General features: G+C 48.8%; 1 long non-coding RNA gene across 1 annotated transcript in view; it reads right to left on the bottom strand.

Moving 5' to 3' along the window:
• LOC311515869 overlaps nucleotides 1-13,619 on the bottom strand; it is a 191,021-nt gene that overhangs the window by 42,149 nt on the left and 135,253 nt on the right. The gene's annotated exons all lie outside the window — the stretch shown is intronic.

Here is a 13,619-nt window from a genome sequence, read left to right as displayed (position 1 = left end):
ATTTTTGGGTCTTTTTCTTAAATAGGCTCCTATTACCCCCTACCCTCTGTCCCGATTTTTCATACTTGCTGACTGGTCACCCTAATAATTAATGATTATTTGCCCTTGTCTATCGTGATCAGTCTGACTAGGCAATGAGGTACAACAGGCCATGCAGTAGGTCTTGTCTATTCTTAAAATGCAGCAGCTGCACTGTTTCTGAAGCACTTCAGTGAAGACACTACCTACGCCGATGGGAGGGGTTCTCCTATTGACATCGGTCATTGATCCAACTCCCCAGGAGGCAGTAGCTAGGTCAATGGGAGAATGTTCCTGTTGACCTAGAGTTGTCTACAGTGGGGGTTAGGTCAGTTTAACTGCATTGCTCAGGGATGTGGATTTTTCACACCCCTGAGTGACTTATTTATACCAACCTAATCTCCTACTGCAGTCCAGGCCTTAGTGATTTTTACATACATCTGAGAGTGGTGGGAGCGCCATTTGCAGAGTCAAAAAGTCATTTTAGAGTTAGGCACAATATTATACACTGACTAGAACTGATAATAGAGAACCTAATTACTGGAAGTTGTAACAGTTATACTGCTATGTCAGAAATATAGAACACTCACACCAAATCCCCATAGACTTCAGCAGGGTCAGGATTTTACCCTGGAAGTTCTAGCCATCTCAAAGAGTTTATGATCCAATGTCATGGCCTGCGTGATGGTTACTGAGGCCAATGGGAGCTGCGGGGGAGGTACCTGCGGACAGGACAGCGTGCAGAGCCATCTGGCTGTGCCTCCACGTAGGATCTGGAGGAGGGACATGCTGCTGCTTCTGGGAGCTGCTTGAGGTAAGCACTGCACCTCCCGAGCCCCAACCCTCTACTCCATCCCCAGCCCTGTCCCCCTCCCACCCTCAATCCCAGCCCAGAGCACCCTCCTACACCTCAAACCTTTCATCCCCAGCCCCACCCCAAAGCCTGCCCCCCCAGCCAGAGACCTCACTCCCCCTGCACCCCAACCCCTCATCCCCAGCCCAGAGCCCCCTCCTGCACCCCAAATCCCTCATCCCCACATCAGAGCCTGCACCCCCAGCTTGCGCCCTCACCCCCCCACACACATACACACACCAACCCACTGCCCCAGCCCAGAGCCCCCTCCCACCACTGAACCCCTCATTTCTGGCCCCACCCCAGAACCTGTACCCCCAGCCAGAGTCCTCACCCCCTCCTGCACCCCAACCCCCAAGCCAGCCCAGTGAAAATGAGTGAGTGAGTGAGGGTGGGGAGAACGAGCAACAGATGGAGGGGAAGATGGACAGGTCTGCAGAGAAGGGGCGGGGCATGGGTGGGGCCTTAGAGGAGGGGCAGGACAGCGGTGGGGCAAGGGTGTTCAGTTTTGTGTGAGTAGAAAGTTGGCATCCTTAAGTGTGAGCTAGAAAGAGGGGACAATATCCATTTCTTGTTCCTAGCTGTGGCCTTGAAAGGCAACCAGGCACTTATCACTCATTATGTAAGCAGAGAAAGAAAAACACTCATAGAATATCAGGGTTGGAAGGGACCTCAGGAGGTCATCTAGTCCAACCCCCTGCTTAAAGCAGGACCAATCCCCAACTAAATCATCCCAGCCAGGGCTTTGTCAAGTCTGATCTTAAAAACCTCTAAGGAAGGAGATTCCACCACCTCCCTGGGTAACACATTCCAGTGCGTCACCACCCTCCTAGTGAAAAAGTTTTTCCTAATATCCAACCTGAACCTCCCCCACTGCAACTTGAGACCATTACTTCTTGTTCTGTCATCTGCTACCACTGAGTACAGTCTAGAGCCATCCTCTTTGGACCCCCCTTTCAGGTAGTTGAAAGCAGCTATCAAAATCCCCCCTCACACTTCTCTCCTGCAGACTAAACAATCCCAGTTCCCTCAGTCTCTCCTCATAAATCATATGTTCCAGTCCCCTAATCATTTTTGTTGCCCTCCGCTGGAGGATTTCCAATTTTTCCACATCCTTCTTGTAGTGTGGGGCCCAAAACTGGACACACTACTCCAGATGAGGCCTCACCAATGTCGAATAGAGGGAACGATCATGTCCCTCGATCTGCTAGCAACGCCCCGACTTATACAGCCCAAAATGTCAGTAGTCTTCTTGGCAACAAGGGCACACTGTTGACTCATATCCAGCTTCTTGTCCACTGTAACCCCTAGGTCCTTTTCTGCAGAACTGCTGCCTAGCCATTCGGTCCCTAGTCTGTAGCAGTGCATGGGATTCTTCTGTCCTAAGTGCAGGACTCTGCACTTGTCCTTGTTGAATTTCATCAGATTTCTTTTGGCCTAATCCTCTAATTTGTTTAGGTCCCTCCATATCCTATCCCTACCCTCCAGCATATCTACCACTCCTCCCAGTTGAGTGTCCTCTGCAAAGTTGCTGAGGGTGCAATCCACGCCATCCTCCAGATCATTAATGAAGATATTGAACAAAACCAGCTCCAGGACCAACCCTTGGTATCTGCTTGATACCGGCTGCCAACTAGACATAGAGCCATTGATCACTACCCGTTGAGCCTGATGATCTAGCCAGCTTTCTACCCACCTTACAGTCCATTCATCCAGCCCATACTTCTTTAACTTGCTGGCAAGAATACTGTGGGAGACCATATCATAAAGTCAAGGAATAACACGTCCACTGCTTTCCCCTCATCCACAGAGCCAGTTATCTCATCATAGAAGGCAATTAGATTAGTCAGGCATGACTTGCCCTTGATGACTCCATGCTAACTGTTCCTGATCACTTTCCTCTCCTCTAAGTGCTTCAGAATTAATTCCTTGAGGACCTGCTCCATGATTTTTCCAGGGACTGAGGTGAGGCTGACTGGCCTGTAGTTCTCCGGATCCTCCTTCTACCCTTTTTTAAAAAATGGGCACTACATTAGCCTTTTTCCAGTCGTCCGGGACCTCCCCCGATTGCCATGAGTTTTCAAAGATAATGGCCAATGACTCTGCAATCACATCCGTCAACTCCTTTAGCACTCTCAGATGCAGCACATCCAGCCCCATGGACTTGTGCTCATCCAGCTTTTCTAAATAGTCCTGAACCGCTTCTTTCTCCACAGAGGGCTGGTCACCTCTTCCCCATGCTGTGCTGCCCAGTGCAGTAGTCTGGGAGCTGACCTTGTTCGTGAAGACAGAGGCAAAAAAAGCATTGAGTACATTAGCTTTTTCCACATCCTCTGTCACTAGGTTGCCTCCCTCATTCAGTAAGGGGCCCACACTTTCCTTGACTTTCTTCTTGTTGCTAACATACCTGAAGAAACTCTTCTTGTTACTCTTAACATCTCTTGCTAGCTGCAATGCCAAGTGTGATTTGGCCTTCCTGATTTCACTCCTGCATACCTGAGCAATATTTTTATACTCTTCCCTGGTCATTTGTCCAATCTTCCACTTCTTGTAAGCTTCTTTTTTGTGTTCAAGATCAGCAAGGATTTCACTGTTAAGCCAAGCTGGTCGCCTGCCATATTTACTATTCTTTTTACACATCGGGATGGTTTGTTCCTGTAACCTCAATAAGGATTCTTTAAAAATGAGTCCAGGAGAGCTGGCTGTCTTTCCCCCTCATGTTATTCTCCCAGCGGATCCTGCCCATCAGTTCCCTGAGGTTGTCAAAGTCTGCTTTTCTGAAGTCCAGGGTCCGTATGCTGCTGCTCTCCTTTCTTCTCCATGTCAGGATCCCGAACTCAACCATCTCATGGTTACTGCCTCCCAGGTTCCCATCCACTTTTGCTTCCCCTACTAATTCTTTCTGGTTTGTGAGCAGCAGGTCAAGAAGAGCTCTGCCCCTAGTTAGTTCCTCCAGCACTTGCACCAGGAAATTGTCCCCTACACTTTCCAGAAACTTCTTGGATTGTCTGTGCACCGCTGTATTGCTCTCCCAGCAGATATCAGGGTAATTGAAGTCTCCCATGAGAACCAGGGCCTGCGATCTAGTAATTTCTGTTAGTTGCTGGAAGAAAGCCTCGTCCACCTCATCCCTCTGGTCCGGTGGTCTATAGCAGACTCCCACCATGACATCACCCTTGTTGCTCACACTTCTAAACTTAATCCAGAGACTCTCAGGTTTTTCTGCAGTTTCATACCGGAGCTCTGAGCAGTCATACTGCTCTCTTACATACAATCCAACTCCCCCACCTTTTCTGTCCTGCCTGTCCTTCCTGAACAGTTTATATCCATCTATGACAGTACTCCAGTCATGTGAGTTATCCCACCAAGTCTCTGTTATTCCAATCACATCATAATTCCTTGACTGTACCAGGATTTCCAGTTCTCCCTGCTTGTTTCCCAGGCTTCTTGCATTTGTGTATAGGCACTTAAGATAACTCGCTGATCCTCCCACTTTCTCAGTATGAGGCAGGACCCCACCCCCGTCTTGCGCTCTCCTGCTTGTGCTTCCTCCCGGTATCCCACTTATCTCGGGGCTTTGGTCTCCTTCCCCCGGTGAACCTAGTTTAAAGCCCTCCTCATTAGGTTAGCCAGCCTGCTTGCGAAGATGGGTTTAATAATTACATTTCAGTAGGCGAGATCTCAAGGTACAGAGAAAAATAATGATCATTTACACTTTGTATTCATGTGTTCAGAAGTGCTCATGTTTGCACAGCACTCTAAAGATGTAAAGCACCTGGAAACAGTAACACCTACGCAGTGGACAAGCAAGCAGCATTATTCCTTACTTCACAGATGATGGGGGGGACTTGAAACAGAAGGTCAGATCCTTGGTTCTCCTCCTGCTTTCCCTGAGGGTGCTCTACATTTTGGGATGGGCCAAGCTTGGATTAGAACTCAAGAGTTCCTGTCTCCTGTTTCCATGCTTAACCCAGGACTAGTTTGGGCAAAGATGAGGTCCCCTACAGTTCCATTCAATTGGGCTCAGCTGAAAGGCAGAGGGGAAGTTCTACAGCATTCAATAGGTATGAAAAGTAGGGTCCTATAGAAATTACTTTAAACCCCTACAGAATTTAATAGAGGGCAATATCCTTTCAAAAGAATTTTTGAACCATCTTATAAAGCTCTATAGCAGGGATATAATTCTCTGTGGAATTTTGTAGAAGAGCTACCATTTTCTATTATATTTTGCAAAGGACTGGTCAGCGCACATGAACATGTACCAGCCAGAGTTTTGTCCTATGTGCAAAATGGAATAGACAAATAGTCTTGAAAAATTTCTTCCTTACCTGCTACAGCCACTCCAAATAAATAAGCAAACTCTACAATGGGCCTAAATGTACTCAGGAAAATTTTTTTTGTGGGCACAATGATCAGCCAACACATTTGGAAAAATGTCAGCACTCTAGATGGGTAATTTTCCTACAGTATATATAATTAGGGTTGCCAGGTCTCCAGTTTTCAACCAGAACACCTGGTCAAAAGGGGACCCTTGTGGTTCCGGTCAGCACTGCTGATGGGGCTGTTAAAAATCTCATTGGCGGGATGTGGGGCTAAGGCAGGCTCCCTGCCTGCCCTGGCTCTTCGTGGCTCCCAGAAAGCAGCAACACGTCCTTGTGGCCCTTAGACACAGAGGCGGCCAGAGAGGCTCCACACACTGACCCTGCCCTGAGCGCCAACTCCGCCACTCCCATTGGCCGGGAACCGCAGCCAGTGGGAGCTGCGGGGGCAGTGCCTGCAGGCGAGAGCAGCATGCAAAGCTCCTGGGCCACCCCTGTGCCTAGGGGCTGGAGGATATGTAGCTGCTTCTGGGAGCTGCCTCAGGTAAGTGCTGGCTGGAGCCCGCCCTGCACCCTGAAGCCCCTCCCCCAGTCCAGAGCCCCTTCCACACCCCAACTCCCTCCCAGAGCCCACACCCCACACTCCTTCCCATACCCCAACCCCCTGCCTCAGCCCTGAACACCCTCCTGCACTCCAAACCCGTTGGCTCCACCCCAGAGCCTGCACTACCAGCCACAGCCCTCACACAGCCCCCTGCACCCCAACCCGTGCCCCAGCCCTGAGCCCCCTCCCATACCCCAAATCCCTCATCCCTGGCCCAACCCCAGAGCCTACACCCCCAGCCAGAACCCTCACCCCCTCCAGCACCCCAACCCCCTGCCCCAGCCCAGTGAAAATGAGCAAGTGAGCAAGCGACGTAGGAAGGGGGGATGGAGTCAGCGGGGGGCCCGGGTTACTCTAAAAGAAACAAACCACATGTATCCCCACACCCCGACACTGCCAAAGCCCTGGACTGGAACACAGTGGATTTGGGTGGGCCTGCATTCCCCTACCCCGGCCAACCCGCCTTGGGTAGCAGAATCCCGAACGCCGCAGACTCGTGCCCGCGCCCCCCTGCCTGAGGGGCGCGCCGCAAGGCTCTGGCCTGCACACCTTCTCCGCTCGTTCCCCAGTAGCCGAAAGGTGCGACTAAGGCCTGCCAGTAGGACAGCAGCTCTCCATCGCCCCCTGGAGGCTCAGTGGACCGACTGAAACCTGTCACAGGTAGATAAAGGCAGTCGGTCCACTGAGCCTCCAGGGGGCGATGGAGAGCTGCTGTCCTACTGGCAGGCCTTAGTCGCACCTTTCGGCTACTGGGGAACGAGCGGAGAAGGTGTGCAGGCCAGAGCCTTGCGGCGCGCCCCTCAGGCAGGGCCCTCCCCCTCTGTGTCGGGCTCACGCTGGCCCGGGTTACAGCCTGGGCCCTCCAGCGGCTGGCAGTCCGGGTCACCTCAGTCCTTCCTCCAGCTCAGGTTCCTCCTGGCCCAGGGCCGCCGCCCCTGGCTCGGCAGCAGGGTCTGGAGGGAGCAGCCTGTGTCTGTCTCCCTCCCTGGTGCTCTCCTCACGGGGCAAAGGGCCCCGCCCTTTGTACTTCCTGTTCCACCCCTCCCCTTCCGGGATTGGAGTGAGCTTGGTCTGGCCCTGCTCACTCAGGCTGAGAGGGTGGCTCTTTACCCTCTGGTTCGGAGGGAAGCCACCCTAGCTCCCTACACTACCACTCTGCCACATTCAAATAATTCTAAGAAATTAGCAAGACACAACTTTCCTTTGCAGAAACCATGCTACCAAAGCCTCTAAAAATGTAGAGACAACATTTGCTGCCCTTCAATCCCCTGGAACTGTGGCTGTTTTTAATGAGAGATGGCGTATTTTTGTTACCTCAGCCATCTCATACATAGATCTTACAGGGCCAGATTTTGTCCTGCACGGAGATCTTCCCAGTCAGAGTGGATGGAGTGTCAGTGAGCTGGTTAAGATGTCCTGATTCTGTGGGCCAGTTTGGGCATTCTATGGGCTGCTCTAACTGATGCCAGCTGGGCATGGTCCCTAAGGAACAATGCACATGCTAAGAATTGACCCCTCCCTGGTCCTGTCACCAGGAAGGAGGGGAGCTGCTGGCACTGGAGCCATAAGCACCTACTCCTTGGGTGCTCCAGCCCTGGAGCACCCACGGAGAAAAAATAGCGGGTGCTCAGCATCCATCAGCAGCCAGCTCCCTTCTCTTCTCCGCAGTGCCTCCCGCCCGCTGGCAGCCCCCACTGATCAACTCCTCTCCCTCCCACCCAGTGCCTCCCGCACACCGAGGAATGGCTCTTCAGTGGTGTGCAGGAGGCACTGGGTGGGAGGAGGAGGGAGGACAGGGTGCGGAAAGAGGGGGAGGGAACAGAAAGAGGCAGGGAAGAGATGGGGTGGCGGTGAAGTGGGGCCTGGGGGGAAGGGGTTGAGTAGGGGCAGGGCCTGGGATTGAGCAGGGGTTGAGTACCCCCAGGGAAAATTAGAAGCCGGCGCCTGTGATTGGAGCCAGTTCTGCCAGTCTCAGAGCTGGCCAGCAACAGCCAAATTCTGACTCCGTTTTACTGCCTGAACACTTCCTTGCTGGGACCTGTCTAGATCAGTGACTCTCAACCTTTCCTGACTACTGTATCCTTTTTAGGAGTTTGATTTGTCTTGCGTACCCCAAGTTTCACCTCACTTAAAAACTGCTTGCTTACAAAAATCAGACAAAAATACAAATTCACATCACACTATTACTGAAAAATTGCTTACTTTCTCATCTTTCTCATGTAAAATAAATCAAATGGAATATAAATATTGTACTTACATTTCAGATTATAGTATATAGGGTAGTATAAACAAGTCATTGTCTGTGTGAAATTTTAGTTTGTACTGACTTCACTCGTGCTTTTTATGTAATTTATTGTAAAGCTAGGCAAATATCTAGATAAGTTGGCATACCCCCTGAAAGACCTCTGTGTGCCCCCAGGGGTATGTGTACACCGGTTGAGAACCACTGGTCTAGGTGTTTCAGCCACTTCCTTTTAAATCTTCCTCTTTGCTGCTTATTCTCTGCTCACAAAATTTTAGCCACAGTCCCCTTATAATATCTGCCTTATTATCCAGGGATTCTCAAGCCTCCATTTGCTAAACCCAGCTTTACCATGGCAATTTCAAGGAAAGAACCACACAGCCCTCCAGACACACGAACTCACAGTATGAAATGGAAAACTGGACAGTGCTTGGATTTTTGCAAACCCCTAGAACAGTTTTTTTCGTTATATTTTGGTTTTCACTGTGGAAACTTGTGATGTGCAAACAATAAACACTTCTACTGGAAAGTTATTCTTACCTTACTTTCAGGGGAATTATTTATTATTTGTACTGCAATAGTACCTAGGAGTCCTATTCATGGACCAGGACCTCACTGCTAGGTATTGTACAAATCCAGAACAAAAAGATGGTCTCTGCTCCAAAGAGCTGACGACCTAACTAAAAGCTATGCAGCAGCCCACAACCTCTCATGCTAGAGCCAAATAGAACTTGAATCTCAAACTGTTCCATTTTTGCTTTGAATCTGGAAATCAATATTTTCATGTGGAATCTAAATTTGGCAAAATGAGTGCTCCCATCCCTGCTCCACAGACACCAACCCTCAAAAGTAGCTCTCATTTGCAGTGATTTATTACTAAATCCAGAATGTGTTGCTTTTATAATCCCACTGAAATCACTGGAGTTAGCCCTTTCCCCCCCAGGAACTGGGTCTTCAGTACAAGAATCACATTCATGCAGATCGACATTAGACTTTGCACCAAAGACAGCAGTAGCTTGTGGTGGCCATAGGGTTGCCTTACAATACAGCAACAATCTGCTGTTCTCTTGTCATATACTTCTGATTACCTCAGTCATCTGAATGAACTTCTGATTCATTTCTGAGTGTGATTCCATCTGTCTTTGTTGGCAGCCACATGTGGCCAGGAACTTCATGTCTCCCTTTCCCATAGTTGTGCAGATCACTCTTTTAGCATTTAATTGCCAGCATGTGGCATCATTGTTAATTCTGTCACACACCAGACATTTGCTGATTGCCCTTCAAAATTCACTGTTGCTGCTTGGCATCTGCAGTATAAGCTAGTTAAAAAGAACTTTGGGAAGAGCCAAAATACTAATGAAACTCAAGTGCATGAGTGTAGGTTGTTTACAAGCACATTATACACCCAGGATTTTTTAGCTGTAAGAACATACTCCATAGATCTATTAATGAAAATCTGAAAAACACAAGCATCTTCTGTGTCCAAGAATGGGATATGTAGTTGTTGCTTTGAAAACAGCTAAAACATTACTGTTGACTCTTTAATTGGGTAGAGAATGGGAGGAATTACTTACTCTCTTAGCCCAAGGCTCTGGAAGACACTCTCACCCTGGTTGTGACTGTGCAGAACCCATGAAGAACGGGAGACTTAACTACAACAATATTACAAAGCATCTGTCAAACAGACATTTTTCAGTGGGCAAGGGATCTGTTCTTTTATCACTGGCCACTCTTTATAAATAAGGACATGAATGTCCTATGGCAAAAATATTATGGGCTTTCAAATGACAGCTCCTGTGGTCTCGATAGAAAATTGCTTAGTAGGATATCCCCAGTAAACAAAAGGAAGTTTACATCACCACTGGCAACTAAAAGTGATACAAATATTTATGTTCCTTGAGACAAACAACAAGTTTATGGAGCTTTCAACAAGAACATGCAGTACACCACTGAGAATTCATTCTAAAGGATCAGGAGAAGTTGCTGTTTTTCTCCCACCTCTGATACCTGGGGGAAATATGAGTTGGACTTTCTACCTAAATTCTTGGTTAGCTGCTCAAAAATGGCCAATTCAAATATTCTGCTCACAGCTACAAGCTGTCAGAGTTTCAGAGCAGAGACACCCTTTGCTGTTAAAAAATAGATCAGTTTTTAATCTCTTAGTACATCTAGAAAACAAACAGCAACATTTTTCACAAACTATTGCCTGTGACAGGAGTTCTACCAGTAACATTTTACATTTCCTATGCATTGTGAAGTTACCTCAGGTCATACTTGGCAATTCCATATTACAGAATGGTACTTACCTTGTCCTGGAGGTTACCTGGAATCAGATGGTGCCTACTGCTAATGGTTTGAAAACATAGAAATAACCATTTAGTTACTGTGGGCTAGGTATCTCCTCAGCAAAAAAGAGTTCTCTCTGGATTGTCTCCATTGCATGAAGAAAAGGAGTACTTGTGGCACCTTAGAGACTAACCAATTTATTTGAGCATAAACTTTCGTGAGCTACAGCTCACTTCATCGGTGAAGTGAGCTGTAGCTCACGAAAGCTTATGCTCAAATAAATTGGTTAGTCTCTAAGGTGCCACAAGTACTCCTTTTCTTTTTGCGAATACAGACTAACACGGCTGTTACTCTGAAACCTCCATTGCATGGTACATCTTCTAGGCCGTCGATGCCATTCTAGGAGGGCTCTATGAAGCAAGGCTTTTTCCCAGGGGCACAGATGTAAGGCCAGAGTCAGGAGGCAGGCAGTAAAGCACTAACTGCTCTTTGCAGCATTGTCCCTGCAGCCCACCATGGATACCCTTATGGAAAAGCCCTATAGAATCTACGAGGGATGAAACCAATAGGGTTCTATAGCAGTTATGCTAAAACCAGAACATTAATAGAGAATGAGTTTCTTTCTACAGGGTTTTTTTAAAACTACCCTGTAGACTTCCAAAGCAGGGATATAATTATCTATTAAATTCTATAAGCTGTTTTCTTAAAAAAAACCTTAGATTATTTTTTATGGGACTATTCCATTAGGGTATTCAAGCAGAAGCCTGAGTGGGAGACAGTGCTGCCTGAAGCAACATTAAAGCCAGCTGGGTCCCCTATACACAGAGTTATTCTATAAGTGTCTGCTGCGGGGTTCTTGCACATTCTCTAAAGCACCTTGTGCTGACCACTGTCAGAGCCAGGATACTGGACTTCATGGACCACTGGCCTGATCCAGATTAGCAATTCTTATGTTCCTGTGGTAGGGGCCCAGCCAATGGCAGTGGGTTACTGCCAAGAATTAGAGGGGCCAATGGATGCAGGAGCAATTTTTGTGGGGGCTCTTGCCTCTGTGGCTCTATCTGGGAGTGGGCCTCTGAATGTGGGCCTCTACCTTTACGTGCGGATCCCAGGATCCATAAGGTTGGAAGGATTCCCTCTTTCCCACTGTGAGTGAGCACTTCTAGGGCTCAAACCCTCTTTCTGCTGAGGAGACTTCAAGGAACTTTATATGGGAGTTTTCCTGCCTCTCCGAGTTTGTCCCTAGCTCAGAGTGATCTGGCCCTGTGGACTTACTCTGTCACCATCTGGCTGTTACATATTTTAAGTCTGCTCACAGGCTAGGAGCTGACCATTCAGTTCCATTGTATTACCTTCCTAAAGTAGGGTGACCAGGTGTCCAGTTCTCAACCGGCATGCCCGGTCGAAAAGGGACCCTGGTGGCTCTAGTCAGCACTGTCGACTGGGCCATTAAAAGTCTGATTAGCGGTGCTTCAGGGCTAAGACAGGCTAGTCTCTACCTGTCCTGGCACTGCGCTGTGCCCCGCAAGCGGCCATCAGGTCTGGCTCCTAGGTGGGGGGGCATCCCAACCCCCTGCCCCAGCCCAGAACCCCCTCCCACACCCTGAACCCCTCAATGAGGGGCCCTAATCCCTGGCCCTACCCAAGAGCCCACAGCCCCAGCCCAGAACCCATACCCCCTCCCACACCCTAACCCCTGCCTCAAACCACAGCCCCCTCCTGCACTCTAAATCCCTCGGCCCCACCCCCCAGCATGGAGCCCCCTTCTCCAACCCAAACGCCTCATCCCCAGCCCCACCCCAGAGCCTGCACCCCCAGCGCAAAGCCCATACCCCTCCCACATCCCAACTCCCTGCCTCAACCCTCAGCTCCCTCCCACATTCCGAGACCTTGGCCCCACCCCCCAGCCTGGAGCCCCTTCCTGCACCCCAAACCACTCATCCCCAGCCCCACCCCACAGCCTGCACCCCCAGCCAGAGCCATCACCCCCTCCTGCACCCCAACTCCCTGCCCCAGCCCGGAGCCTCCTCCTGCACCCTGAACCCCTCATTTCTGGCCCCACCCAGAGCCTGCACCCCAATTTAGAGCCCTCACCCCCTCCTGCACTCCAACTCCCTGCCCCAGCCCAGTGAAAGTGAATGAGGGTGGGGGAGAGTGAGCCACTGAGGGAGGGGGAATGTAGTGAGCAGGGGCAGGGCCTCAGGGAAGGGGCGTGGTAGGGGGGCAGCACCTTGGGAAACGGGCACGGCAAGGTTGTTCAGTTTTGTGCGATTGGAAAGTTGGCAACCCTAACCTAAGGGGCTACCATTTAAGTATCATGCTTTGTATTACAGGACTTTGAGTTGCCTTGCTAATTATTTGATCACTTTGTGCCCTCTTCTGTAAGAGCTCACTCATTCTGCAATGCAGAATAATAGGGGGCCATTTCAGCCTTCCCAGGGAGCAGATTTCATTGACTGAGATTTTTATTTGATGAGTCAAAGAGCAAACAAATAACCCTGTCAAAACACAGAACTGCCTTAACTGTTCCCCACATTTTTGGGGCAAAACTAGTACAAATAAGGACAAGGAAAGAACCATTCAGAGGCCCGCTGTCAAATTATATTGGGCCCAACAGCTAGATTCTGAAGAAGCAACAAATGATGAATGACCAAATATAAACGTTTATATGACTTAGCCGTTTAGGCTGGGATTTTCAAAATACCCTATGGGGTTTTCAAAATAACCTCTGGGATTTGTGTGCCTAATTCTTAGGTCCTTTTAAACATCCCAGGCTTAGCAGTAAACAAACTTTTCCTACCATTTTGTGAGCCGAGACATGGGCACTGTGCGTGTGTATGAGCACCAGAAAACGAAACTGCCAATACACAGGCTGTTTACTCATTGCACTTTACTCTGTCAAAAACGAAATTAGACTATGAATAGTTCTAATACGCCAAAGGCCTAGTTCAGCATTCTTTAGGCTTAGTTTAACCTGACTATGGAGCATTGTAAGGAACCCTTAGATATGGTTAGAAAGATCTAAAGGGGAATACATAGCGTACAGAGGTATGCAGGAAACAGTGAATGGCAAACGACATCACTCATCTCTAGAGCACAAAGCGCAGTGTGCTTGAACTTTGACAGTTGCTAAGAGTTTAGTTTCATCAATAAACTGATTTTAGAAATCCACTTTTGAAACACTTGGTTGATGGTCAGAAGCCAAAAAAAACAACAAACAAAAAACCTTGTTTAGTTTTACTCCATATAGAATCAATTAATTACTGAACTGCTGCTGCACTTTTGCATATCATCCAA

The sequence above is a fragment of the Lepidochelys olivacea genome (genome assembly GCF_965140295.1).
Source record: "Lepidochelys olivacea isolate rLepOli2 genome assembly, chromosome: 2".
Classification (NCBI taxonomy): Eukaryota; Metazoa; Chordata; order Testudines; family Cheloniidae; genus Lepidochelys; species Lepidochelys olivacea.
This window is presented reverse-complemented; position numbering and strand designations above follow the sequence as displayed.